We start from the raw sequence: 12,884 nt of genomic DNA, 5'->3' as shown, positions 1-12,884 counted from the left end.
TCTGCACCGCTAGGCTCAACCTCGTCTGCTTCCCTCCAGGCCACTGGAACCTTGCTGGTTATTAGCTACCGTATCTCTCTCTCTCTCTGTTTCAGTGCGCTCCGCGCTAATTCTCCTTCAGTCTTTCTCAGAGAGTCTCGGTCTTAAATCTTTCTCGGACTTCAAAGATGGCGACTGTCCGCCATGAAATAATTAATGGCAGAGATGCTAACGGCTAGATGCCGCCTACGAACTGACTGTCGACTAACTAACACCTTCGCTAATATCAAAGCCTGTTCCTTCATGGAAAGCTACGGCCAGTAACCTGCCGCCCACCAAATTCTTGTACCTCCCCGTACCAAGGACACGTTCCCAGCCGGCCGGCCTGAAGTTGTGTCTTCGGAGTGGAGAAAAATACATTCCTTCGATAAGGGCCAGCCTGAGCCGGTTCTCTCCAAGCGAACAACAGCTTGAAACTAAAACATTACACTTGACCTAGAAGGCCTCTCGAGCTACCAGGCAGAGGGCAAGATGGAGTCTGTCTCGTTTAAGGCCTACAGGGCCCACAATACGCATAACTCCATGGAAAATATCCTAACACGTTAGCAAATGGGCAAATCATGATTAATACTTATATATCTATCCCCTAGCTTGAATTCATAAGCCCTACCCTAAAGAAAGGGACACGAAAATACTCTACTATATAAAAGGCAGAGATCCTATCTATAGTCCTAATCCCTATGCTATAAGGGTGATAGACTGGAGTCACTCCATCATTCTCCCTCTTAAAGGAGCCAGAAAAGGTCAGCCATTACAGGGAGCTAATAAATTAATGGGGAATGACCCTACAAAAGCTGAGCGCTGAAAATATATACTTTTTCTTTATATAACCAGCGTTTATAGAAAGTTTTGGGGCAAAAAATTGCATAACATAGTACAATGTTTGATTCACATACAAGTACGGTATAGTATCCCGCTCCAGCACCAAACTCTGGTAACAGCAGTTCATCGTATGGTTATGCCATAGTAGTCCCACCCACTATTTCCTGGCATGCTTCTGTGGCTAACCAGAGGCCTAAAATATTGGCTTCTTGTGGTGTGCACACCAGTCCACTCTTGAACGCCAACCTCTAACAGTCAGTAGTTGTTTTTTCTTCCAGGCACGGACCACATCTCGCTTGGCAACCAAACATGACATCCTCCGTCCTCAGACCCCCCCACCTCCTCCATCAGCCCTAGTAATGCAATAAGGGGTCTGAGCGCTGCCAGTATTTAAAAGAAATACTTTGCTTCTGTGAATGAGGTGATATCCATCATATTTGGCAACGTTTGTCTTTGCATTCCAGTCTGTTGGCAATTAAAGTTAAATACCGCCAAATATGATGGAGATCGCTGCATCCAAAGATATTTCTTTTCAGGTGTAATTAGCCCTGTTTGTGTTTATTACTTGTGTGCCTGATTTCTCCACTTAGACCTTAACCCGTTCTATGCTCATGACGGAGCCGCTCCGTCATGAGCCTCGGTTGAGCTGCACTCATGACGGAGCAGTTCCGTCATGGCCCGCTCGGCGCGCCTGCGCGGCGCGAATTTCGCGCCTGCGCTGGACGTTCCATTGAGCGGGGCGGGCCATGAGGGAACCGCTCCGTCACGAGCACAGCTCAACCGCGGCTCGTGACGGAGCGGCTCCGTCACGAGCATGCGAGCGCCGCTCGGCCCCCCCGCCCCCTTAGCGCTGCGGAAGAATTCCCTCCGCAGCGAGGGGGTTAAAGGTCTCTCCATTAAAATGTGTGATACAGTGTGCCCCCTTCGTAGAGATTGATTGCTGTGTGCGCTGCCGCCTAGGAGCATACCTTAGACATAACAGTGGTTGTATCATAAAAATCACCAGGAATGCTAGTAATGAACTATGCTGATCTACCAGAGTGCCTCTGACCTCCATCTTGTGCAGCATTCATTCAATGGTAATCCAACATTGTTTCCTCTAACAGATGCTAGCACAGTCCACACACTCCACTGGCTCACACTATCAACCTCTTACCATGCGCATGTACTTGTCATAAACATGAAATGTAGCTCTGCTAAATCAGAATGAACGGCATAGTTCATCCAGGCTTCTAAAGCTACCTGTAGCCATACTTTAACATGATTTAACACAGCCTAATATCCACATTAATCTACTTTAAAAAATAAATAACACTCCCAGTTAAAATACTGTAACAGGTTTTAAAATGTGTTAGTTAGCCAATGTACTCAAATTTTTAAATTGCAAAACTCACAAGTGGTAGGTCGAAGTGCTAATTGGGTGGAGACAGTCTTACAGAGTTTTACCAAACAGCTACCTAGGTGTAAATTGTTACCTAACAGACAATGGGCAACCATTCTTTCACAGTATGCACACCCTGCAGACGAAACATCCATTGGACAATAAGCTTACACAATGTTTTGTTTCTTATTAAAGTATGCAACAATTCATAGTCCAGCCTTGCATATAAAACTCCTTTCTCTAGCTAACAAAATATAGTTAGACTTCCCAGTATAAAACCTTTAAGAACTGTCTCAGCCACTTAAGAGACTCACAAGTGATGTCACCTACTATTTCTTCAGCTATGTTGGGGAAACAATTCCAGTAGAGGATGAAGCATTTTAATGTCATGTGTTGGAAAGCAAAGGATTGACTGCAGAATTAGAAAACTTATAACTGCAGTTCAAAATTATATATATCTAGGACCTAAATTTAGTAATTCTAGTATTTTGCCAAACAAATAGAACTACTGGAAGCTATTAGTAATGTGCCTCCACCTACATGCGAGGACGATGTAAGGTGTTTCTTTCGTTAACTGAATTTTACTTCAGATTTGTAAAAGACTCTGGCAAGAACATTTTTGAGGTAAGATAGTGGCTCAACAAGAATAAAACGTGAGTGGAGTAATTCTCTCCAAGAGATTCGGAGTCTATCAAAAGTGACACCGTTGCATGGTTTTGACCCATATTCTTGGTCAATTTTGCGTAGTTAACCAAGCCCTACCCATATGCGCAAAATCACGAAAAAAGCTCGACAGTGTCTGATAATAGTACTGCTGACACCCAATATGGCATAAAATGCTAGGGAATAAACCCACGGGCACACACAATAAAAAAAAAAAATGGCACCAGATGTAAAGAATTTTGTAACGGGTACATCTAGCAATTGAGCATTTACCATTGCGTAGTTAACTGAGCCCTGCCCATATGTGCAAATTTACGCGTAAAGTACATCAGTGCAAGTGTCTGGTTGTACGGGTACCAACACCCAGTGTTGTATGATAGGGAACCGATGAGCCTTGATTCTCCCTAGCAGCCCGCCTTAACATGGGGAGTTTCCATAGGTTGTTGGGGAACCCCTCTTAGCCAACAGACTTGGCCCTTGACTGAACATGGAAGTCCTTAACAAATACCTTGAAAATATTCAAACATTGTACCAGACGGGTGTAGAGCATTGTATTCAGTGGGTTCAATGACTGTTACTGAAGTTCTGCAGCTCCTAATCCCTTAAATTCTTTCCTTCACCGGGTTTTATGCTGGTGGCCTGTATGGGGGGCTGATGCCGCAGTATCTTATTTGTCTGGTTACACAAACATTTCATGTCCCCGCTTTGGCCTTCTACATGCCAATTTGGTATGAGGTTCAGAGTGGGGATCTCTCCCAATCTCAGCAACAGTAGTATGTGCCTGACCTACAGGGAATAGGTGGCCTCCAGTAGGGGAAGCGCCTTTTAATTGTCATAAGATTTAAGCACCAGCCACCCATGTGTCCATTTAGGCACTGCTGCTTTGCAGCTTAGTGGGTTTTTTTAGCGCCCCTACAAATACTAGGGTGGGTGTGTCTAGTCTCCATAGCTCGTTCAACCTAACTTTTTCTATACTTCTTAGAGGTATTTTGGGTATTCGCCCTTTCCTCTTTTGAGGTTAATTTCAGACCAAACCAGGCTAGCTTGTGAACCTTCAGCAGCGGACATCAATTTATGAGAACATTTAACAAATGCTCCAGGCCTACCTAGAACCGGCTTTGCCAATGAAAACTCCTGCCTAAGTTGAACAGGCAATGCTGATCTCGGCAGCTGAAATACTTGCTTGTAGGTTTATGTCACAATTTTGTCCAAAAGACTGGCTTCTGTGCCCATCATCATTTCGTCCCTGTAAGAAAGGGTGGGTATCCATTTTGCCGGTATTACTGCAGCCAGTGGTTGAAGGTTGTGCCCATAGAGGGATTTGCAAATATTGCGAAAGCAAAATTTAGGGCTAGGACTTTTTCTTTAATTTAATCTTTGGGGCATTGATGAGGCCTTTGAGTCTATCTTTTATGCCGAGATAGACGTAAGTGGGTGTCTCATCAATCATAGCTCCACTGAGGTGCCATTTGCGATGATATAAGATACAGCGATTTAACAAGATGACTTTAGTCTTGTTAGGGTTTATCTCCAACCCATTGGCCTCTGCATATTTTCTCAGACAAATTAGTAATCTCTGCAGACCTATCCTGATTTTACTAAGCAATAGCAAGTCGTCCGTGTACAGGATGTTCGACAGCAGGTGGCTGCCCAGGCTCGGGCATGTGATACCAACTCATCTAATGGCAGAGAAAGATACATGATGCATAGATTAAATGAGAGGGGTACAAGCACGCACCCCTACTTTAGGTCAGTCGAGGTTCTCCCTTCTCCTGATGGATGGGTACTATCCCTGATCTTAATTTTGACTCAAGTGTCTGTTAAAAGCAACCTGATAGCACTCAATTGGTTAGGCAGGATTCACCACTGCTGGAGTTTTTGCCGACAGTTTGTCATATGGAACACGGTTAAATGCAGCCTTAAAGTCCACAAAGCACCTATATAGCTGTGTGCCAGTGGCCTTTGCTCTGCTGAGAGTGAGACCTACTGCCATGAGGTTTGTTACTGGGTCTTGCTTCTTCGTAAACCCTGTCTGGTTTGGCGGGAGTCTGTTTGAATCTAACACCCATGCTTCTAGGTCTTGAAGTTGTAAGGTTGAGAAATTCTTTAGATCTACATCCAGTAGGGCAATTAAACTGTAGTTACTTGGTGTTGAGGCAACTCCTCCTTTAAAGTCTAAGTGTATAATTGCACCTTTCCAACTTCCCAGGATAGATCTTCTGTCAGTATGGTGTTAAATATCCTGACTAAGAAGTTGGCCTACCGTGAGGTTTTATGTTTAAAGAGAGCTTGTGGGATTCCATTTGGGCCGGGGGCGCAGTCAGGCTGGGATTTCTCGATGAGTTTGGTTATTGCTATGTCTGTGTACTCTAGTGGCATAATTTACCCGGTTATTCACCTGTGACCACTCTAGGCAGCTGCGTCATGCGCACTGTCTTAGATGTGACATCAGGTGATCCACCCAGCCATTCTCGCTTATATTTGTATTGGCCCTTTGACTTTATCGATGTCATTGATCATCTTCCAGAATTTCTTAGTCATCTGACCTTGAAGCGTGCAGTTCGGCCCATAGTATATCTTGTTTGGTAACCGTCTCTCCTTTCGCAGGGACTGTAGTAGGTCACTGGTCCTTTGCAGAGCACCATAATTGCCTAACCATTCTTCAAACGTTCGCTCTCATCAAGTGGACAGGTCTCGGCATGACTGGGACTTTACAGTGCCCACGGTGCTCTCCTTGTTGACACATTTGGCTGGGTATTTTAGTTCTCAAGTAATCAATCAAGGTTTCCCAGGCTGATATTGGGTTGGGATCCCCATGGGCAATGAACTTGAGGGATTCCACAGCCTCTTTAGCCAGATCTTTTACTGTTCTGGAACACCACGTTAGGCGATTTTCAGTGTGGACATCTGCCAACAGGGCTGTTGCTGGCTTGTGGTTACACTTGGTGATCCCAATCAAGATTTCCTGTGAATGGTGGTCGCTCTCTTGACTGAGAGTTATTCTACGGTCTACTGCCCGGTTGTATAATGAATGGTTTACCATTGTGCAATCTAGGTAAGATACAGATTTGCTGGATGACCTAGTGTCTGGTAATCTATATATTTGTAAGTAGTTCTCATATGGACTGGGATATGTTTTCATTATAACCCAGTCTCCATGACAAACTCCTTCTCTATGGGAGAGAGTTCTGAGTTGGAAACGGTTGTTAAGGAAACTGGAAAGAGAAGTTATGTGTAGCAGTTGATGGCGGTGGCTCGAGTTTATTTCATGGAATAAACAAGAAGTTCTCATTACAGCTTGCGTGGAGCATTTGTTTCCTACCTTACCTTCATGACACTTTGATTTCCACGCTGGCGACAAGGATGGGATGTGAACCCACATGTACAAAGCACAATGGATTATGTAGTCATGATAATGGACTCGGGGCCCAAGTTGACCTTGATTTCTGATGAGGAGTACGATTCTTGTTTCAAATGGAAAATTACTCTCAATCCTCCTGATGTTATGACTTATAGTTATGGGGGTAAACCTGCAGAACTGATGGGTTACTTTGTTGCAGAGTTTGAATTTCAAAGGAATTGTGCTTTGGGAAAAGTATATGTACCGGTTAAGGGGATTCTATTTTGAGTTGGCCACACCAGAAACATTTGGGAATTTTTCTTGATCCCAGCTTAACTCCTCAGGTGCTTGTAAGGTTAGTGGATACGGTGACTGAGCAGTTCCAATTGGAATTTCCTCTGGTGTACTACGATAAGGTTGGATGTGTAAAACGTTACATTATTTGCATTAGGATTAAGGAGGGACACACCATGTTGGCAGAATATCACAGGGCGTGCGTCCGTTCAGGACGAAAAGGCTAGATAACTCACACACTCTGGCTAGTTTTTCTCTGACCTGATCTCCTCACTTGTAACACAGCAAACTCTGGACTGGAAGGGGCCTAATTACCTCAACATACTCCTCACTTGGTTTGTGAAACAAGTTTCAAATAAAATCTCCAGTAACTAGCCAGTACAAAGTACTGGCTAGTGCAGCATGTAAGTCGCATCTGTTGTTGTGGCTTTCCGCTTAGGAATGATGTACACATTCACAAGCACAAGGGATTCGTATGAAGGCTGAACTCCTCTATCCAGGCACAAGGCCAGAAGCTAAGGTTCATTTAGTTTTACTTTTGTGACCTTTGCAGACAGGTTGGAGCGCACATAATCTGCCAAACAGCCCTTTGCCCTTCCAAAGGGTCACATTTTCTGCTTCACTTATAGGGTTTTAAGAACACAGCAAATTGGAACACTAACTTGGGCCCATGTTTCCTGTATCATTATTATATCAAGTGAACTCGGGTAGTCCCCTACGGAGGGTTCTTTTTGTCTGCACCCACGCCCCCTCCAACCCCCCACCCCCATATTCCAAGATAAGATGGTTAAGCCACACTGTACATAGGCAGTTGGTTGAGCCACCATTCAATCTTTACTGATTGGTCAGCCAGCAACCCGCTCCAGCCAGTCTGAGAATCTTGCATTGTTATAGTCCTTTGATGCTTGATAGGTCCCTCAATTCTGCTTATTTGAACAGTAAAACGGGAGTTCATTGCAGCACTTGAGGGTTGCACCATGGATGGATGACCCGCAATCGCACCTTTCAGAACAGATGTTGAAGGGTCTGCCTCCTTGGTGAAGTGCTGCTGATCTATCAGTGGGTGTGGTTACCGGTCCCCCTGAACACGATCACTTCTATGCCCCAGGACTTCAGCAGTTTCTTTCTCTCTAGAACCTGGGCTAAGCTAACAACAACACCCATTCCTGTACTAAGGCAAGATCAACAAATTACTTCCTCAAATCACATGCATGTAACACTCATTGTGACTCGAAAGAAACTAATTAAATTTTTCTTTGGTTTCCAAGGGAATTTGAGATCCGATTTAGTCAAGCAATCTTATTAGTTTGCACAATAGTCTTTTAATCAATTTTTCATAGACCACAATAAATTACGTCACATACATAACCTATATTACATATGGTGTTTGTACATATATTTTGGACAATACTTGACCTTACATAGACAACAAATTTGTACTAAATAAACAACGATGAAGCAAGCTAAGGTTCCAAAATTAATTCTTGCAAAACAAAGAAATAACAAAAATGAAACGAAAAAAAGAAAGAGAAAAAGACCAGATAGGTTGGAGAGTATTTTTTGTGAAGTTCAAATATTACTTTTTCAACACAATGCTGGTCTGAACAGTGGCCAAACAGTGTACTATTCAGTTAACCCAGGTGGTTTCTTCAGTGAATTGTAAACGTTTTTTTAACATAAGTACATAAAATGGTTAGCCTGATAATGAATGTGTGTTCACTCATTTGGGCCAAAATAGTGGTCAACGTTTTTCGAACCCCTAAATACTTTGAGGAGGGGGGTTCTTCTCAGGACAAGGAACCAAAACGGAACTAAAAAGAAGGAAGGGGGAGGAAAAAGTGCTTGTGTTCTCCCTTGCAACACCAATTGTTTAATCCTCACTTACCCTATGAACTAAAACTATAATTTCCCTTGTGCAAGATTGTCCAATGTCTAGCCAAAAAATGAAAGTTCTTGGTTATACCTTGTGGGTTTGGTTTCCAATTCCTTTGGAAACCAAAGAAAAAATAAACTAGTTTCTTTCCGGTCACAATGAGTGTCACGTGTGATTTGAGGAAATAATTTTTTGATCTTGTATCAGTACTGGCATGCGTGTTGTTGTTTGCTTATATCGATTGGCCTAGTCTTACTGATTATGGGCGAGAGCCTTCTATTGTTGATCATAGTGTAGCGGGTGCCAACTCGCGAGGTTCTTCCACTCCACTTGAATTTTGGAGTTTAAACGAAATATCCTTTTTTCTCTAAATCACTTCCTTTCATGGTACACTTTTGCACCACCACAGTTTTCAATTGACCATGACAGAACAATACACTTTTGCTTACACAGAAGACCACATTCAAAAACTTTTGAGTACACCTTCCCTATTTTCTTCCCTTTCCCTTAGTGCTACTGCTAAACAACAAAACTAATCTGAAAGACTTAAGTAGAAGCATGTGCAAGCTGGCTGTGTGGATGAATGAGCACTGTCTCAAATTAAATGGAACAAAAACAGAGGTGCTCATAATAGGGGGGAACAACACCAAATGGACCAAAGATTGGTGGCCCACATGTCTGGGACCAGTACCTACCCCTAGTCAGGAGGCCAAGAATTTGGGTGTCTGGATAGACAACAAACTCTCCTATGACAGTCATGTCGAAAAAACAGTTGGAAAGTGCTTTGGAGTTATGAAGACGCTTAGCCGCATCATGGATCTGCTTCCATTGAGTTCCAGGCGTACCCTAACGCAGGCTCTTATCACTTCCCGTATAGACTATGGGAATGTGCTGCTGCTGGGCACTTCCGAAAAAAATATTAGAAAACTGCAAGTCCTGCAAAATTCAGCGGCACGTCTCGTGCTAAGACTCCCGCGCAGAGCTCCCTCGAAACCTTCTTTGGATTCTCTGCATTGGCTGCCCATCAGCAAGAGGATAGTATTCAAGGCACTTCTATGGTGCCACAGGATCATTCATCAAAGAGCCCCCTCCTACTTGTCTGACTTAGCCTCACTCTACGAACCCCACAGATCCCTACGTTCTAAGGGAACAGGTCTGCTTAAAACAACGCGCCCTAAAAAGGCCAGACTTGGAGGCAGGTCCTTTCGTACTCTCGCAGCCAAAAAGTGGAACACCCTCCCCATGAATATCAGACAGGAAAAAAACGAAACATCCTTTAGGAAACAACTAAAAACTTATCTTTTCACTATCTAGTCACTGCCCGCTGCCCCTCCACCCAAGCAACACTCTCTCCTTAGCGCGGGGACACGCCGGGAGGCGTCACCAGGCGCTTTATAAACTCCTATAATAATAAGAAGAAGAAGCAAATTAGGACTGATTTAATCAGTCATTTATTTGAACTTTTGAAAGCAGGCACAATCCCAGCATGATTACAAATACGGATTATTCCTGTAATTTTCACCGAAGTCCCGATTAACATAAAAAGGCTACAGTTTCATCTAGGTCCAAATGCAGCAGGGATCTAATGGTCTTGACCATTGAGACAGCACAACGACTCTCACAACAACAACAACTATTTGAAATGTCTACTTTAGAGCAAGAAATAAAGGACAGCCAACCAATTACAGATGCAAAGACTTTATTGGTTAAAGTGGAAAAAGAGGTTGCGGAATACAAGGGTTTAACGATAAATCAAAAAGGGTCAAAATTTGAAAAAGATAAAAATAACTTCTCACTGGAAACAACATATCCTTATTTAAAAGCCTATTTTTATTCCCGTCCAGATTAAAGAAGATATCTCTCTGATTTCCAAGGAAGGTCGAGGAATAAGTTAATTTCCTTTTCTGATACATCATCCTCCTCTGGTAGTGAAACTGATACCTCAGAAGGTAACCAACAGTCAACCCCCCGAACCAATAATCAACAACAGCAATCTGGGTCTTTTTTAGGAAGAGGCCAACAGAAGCCATGAGAACGAAATAGGTACCAAAACCAGCCATGGGAGATGTCAACCAGACGACAATATTACAAGACATAGATCCATCCCCTATTTTTAGGTCAAGCATTCGAGACCTCTTGAATATACTTTATTATATACTTATATGTTTATGTACTTTGTGGGCTCTGGAGATGAGCCCTACTACTTGTCTGCTTCCACTTAGGGACTTTTGGCTTTCTGTTCAACTGCCTCTGTTTAACTGTCTTGATAGAAAACGACCAGTAGATGGCAGTGAAATACCAGAATTGCTTTCTGCTGCGGGAATTTATTTTTAAAACATTTCTGGCAACTGCCTCTAGTTAACTGTCTTGTTAGAAACGACCAGTAGAAGTCAGTATTATACCAGAATCACTTCAGCATTCTCTAGATTCCAGTCCATAGAAATTGTCTTCTTCAAACACCCGTAGACAATAATATTTTTTTCAAATCTTGTATTTTCAGTGATATGACCACGGAAGGCCCTTATTTTATATTAAAAACAGAGATTTGGACTATAAAATGTCCCGCTAAAAGGCAATATTTCTCTCCATGTGTTCCCATACCTGGCATGTTTCGCAGTTTGGTGCTTACTTTCCTTCCATGTTAAAGAACACTAGATGTTTCAGCACCCAGGCTAATGTGCTACATAGCTAAATGCATATAAGGTCCCAATAGCGAGACCGATTGCATTGCAAATGCTTGTTAACTTATCCAATCGCCCTCTCTCAGAGGTGGAAGAATCTATTTTGAGAAAGGGTCTCATTTGTTCCCACATAAACAACTAACCGTCAAAATGAAAACGGAGGTCATTGAGTTCTGTAGAAAAATTTGACTGAAGTCCTTCTTTTAAAAAAATTATTCTGCAATGACTATGGAACCAACTGGATTGAGAAATAAATCAACTTTTTGTCCTCCAACCAACACAGTTCCAAAGGAGATATTAACTTTTGAACACATGGTTTTGTCTGCAATAATCCACATGGAGGGTAAAATAAACTTTGTCAAACTCAATATCTCAAAAGTTGGAAAAGATGCAATATCTACATTGAAGACTGATCCGTCTATAACAATTAAGCCGGCGGACAAGGGAGGTTCCAAAGTGATTATGGGAACGTCAGTCTACCAGACGAGTATTAAGACAGTTACAGGACACACAATGTCACAGCAAAATCGAAAAAGTTCCTACACCTGAAATTCAGGGAGAATTATTGGTACGTCTCAAACATTGTTTAGACAAAGGAATAATCGAACCAAAAGAATTTGACTTCTTAAACAAAAAACACCCTAGGATTCCCTTGTTGTACATTCTGCCGAAAATACACAATACACCCATCCTCCAAGTCGACCAATTGTCTCTGGGTATGGGTCCGCATTAGAGGCTATATCAAAATATGTTAATTTTTTTTCCCCTAAAGCCATTCCTACAAAAGGGGCCATCTTACCTTCGGGACACCACAGATTTTATAAATAAAATGGAAACCCAAGAGTTCAGATCCAGTGATCAAATCTTGGTCACGTTAGACGTTGTCATTATACACCCAGATTCCTCAATATGACAGGCTGTCTGCAATTGAGACTTTTTGGGAGCAAATACCAAAAACCTTTGAGTGTTCCAACTGATTTAATTTTGAAACTGGCCAGCTTTGGCCTTAAGAAAAATTACTTCAGATTTAACAATGATTACTATTTTCAAACCAAAGGGACTGCCATGGGCTGGCCCTTTGCGCCAGTTAGCAGTGTTGTACATGGCAAAATTTGAGGATAGATTTGTTTACAACAACCCATTTTTTCAACATATTTCAAATTGGATATGTTACATCGACAATGTGTTTTTAATATGGACCGGTGATGAAAGCAAACTATTACAATTTCACATCTGGTTGAGTGTACCCACACTGGACATCAAATTCAGTTTAGGTTTAAATCTTTTTATTGAGAGCAACACCATCAAGACAAAACATACACTGCACAGGTTATGCGGTCCAGTAGCGACAGAAAGCAAGTGGAAGCTAAGTACAACCCCAAGGGGGGTGGGCATAATATTCAATGGCCAACTTGACCAGCAAAGGCATGCAAAGACCATACGTGCAGCAATTATCCCCAAAAAGAAAGCCCTCCCCCCCTACCTCCCCTCCTTCCCCATCTCCCCCCCGCCCCATGCCCCCCCGTCCAGTGCTCATATTCGCCAACCTGTAGTTCCCGCACAGCCTTTCGTGAGTGATCCTTCATCCGTACCTCCTTAGGAGTCTACCTTTTTGGGCTCTGTAAGCTGCAACAGGCGAAAGTATCTCGGGCAGGTGAGCTCCCTAAATTCAGTGACCAACAGAGAATGAAACGGTTGCCAGAGGTCGTCAAATTGGTCTATGTCTCCCGCTAGGGTGAGCGAGAGTTTCTCCATCCCCAACACACACCACAATTTATGCAACCAGCCTGT

At 42.9% G+C, this 12,884-nt stretch overlaps 1 protein-coding gene across 1 annotated transcript in view; it reads left to right on the top strand.

Moving 5' to 3' along the window:
• Positions 1–12,884, top strand: part of LAMTOR5 (late endosomal/lysosomal adaptor, MAPK and MTOR activator 5) — an 87,598-nt gene that overhangs the window by 39,598 nt on the left and 35,116 nt on the right. The gene's annotated exons all lie outside the window — the stretch shown is intronic.

This window comes from Lissotriton vulgaris, chromosome 5, assembly GCF_964263255.1.
Source record: "Lissotriton vulgaris chromosome 5, aLisVul1.2, whole genome shotgun sequence".
Classification (NCBI taxonomy): domain Eukaryota; kingdom Metazoa; phylum Chordata; class Amphibia; order Caudata; family Salamandridae; genus Lissotriton; species Lissotriton vulgaris.
The sequence above is the reverse complement of the archived record's forward strand: the minus strand, read 5'-3'. Positions and strand labels throughout refer to the sequence as shown.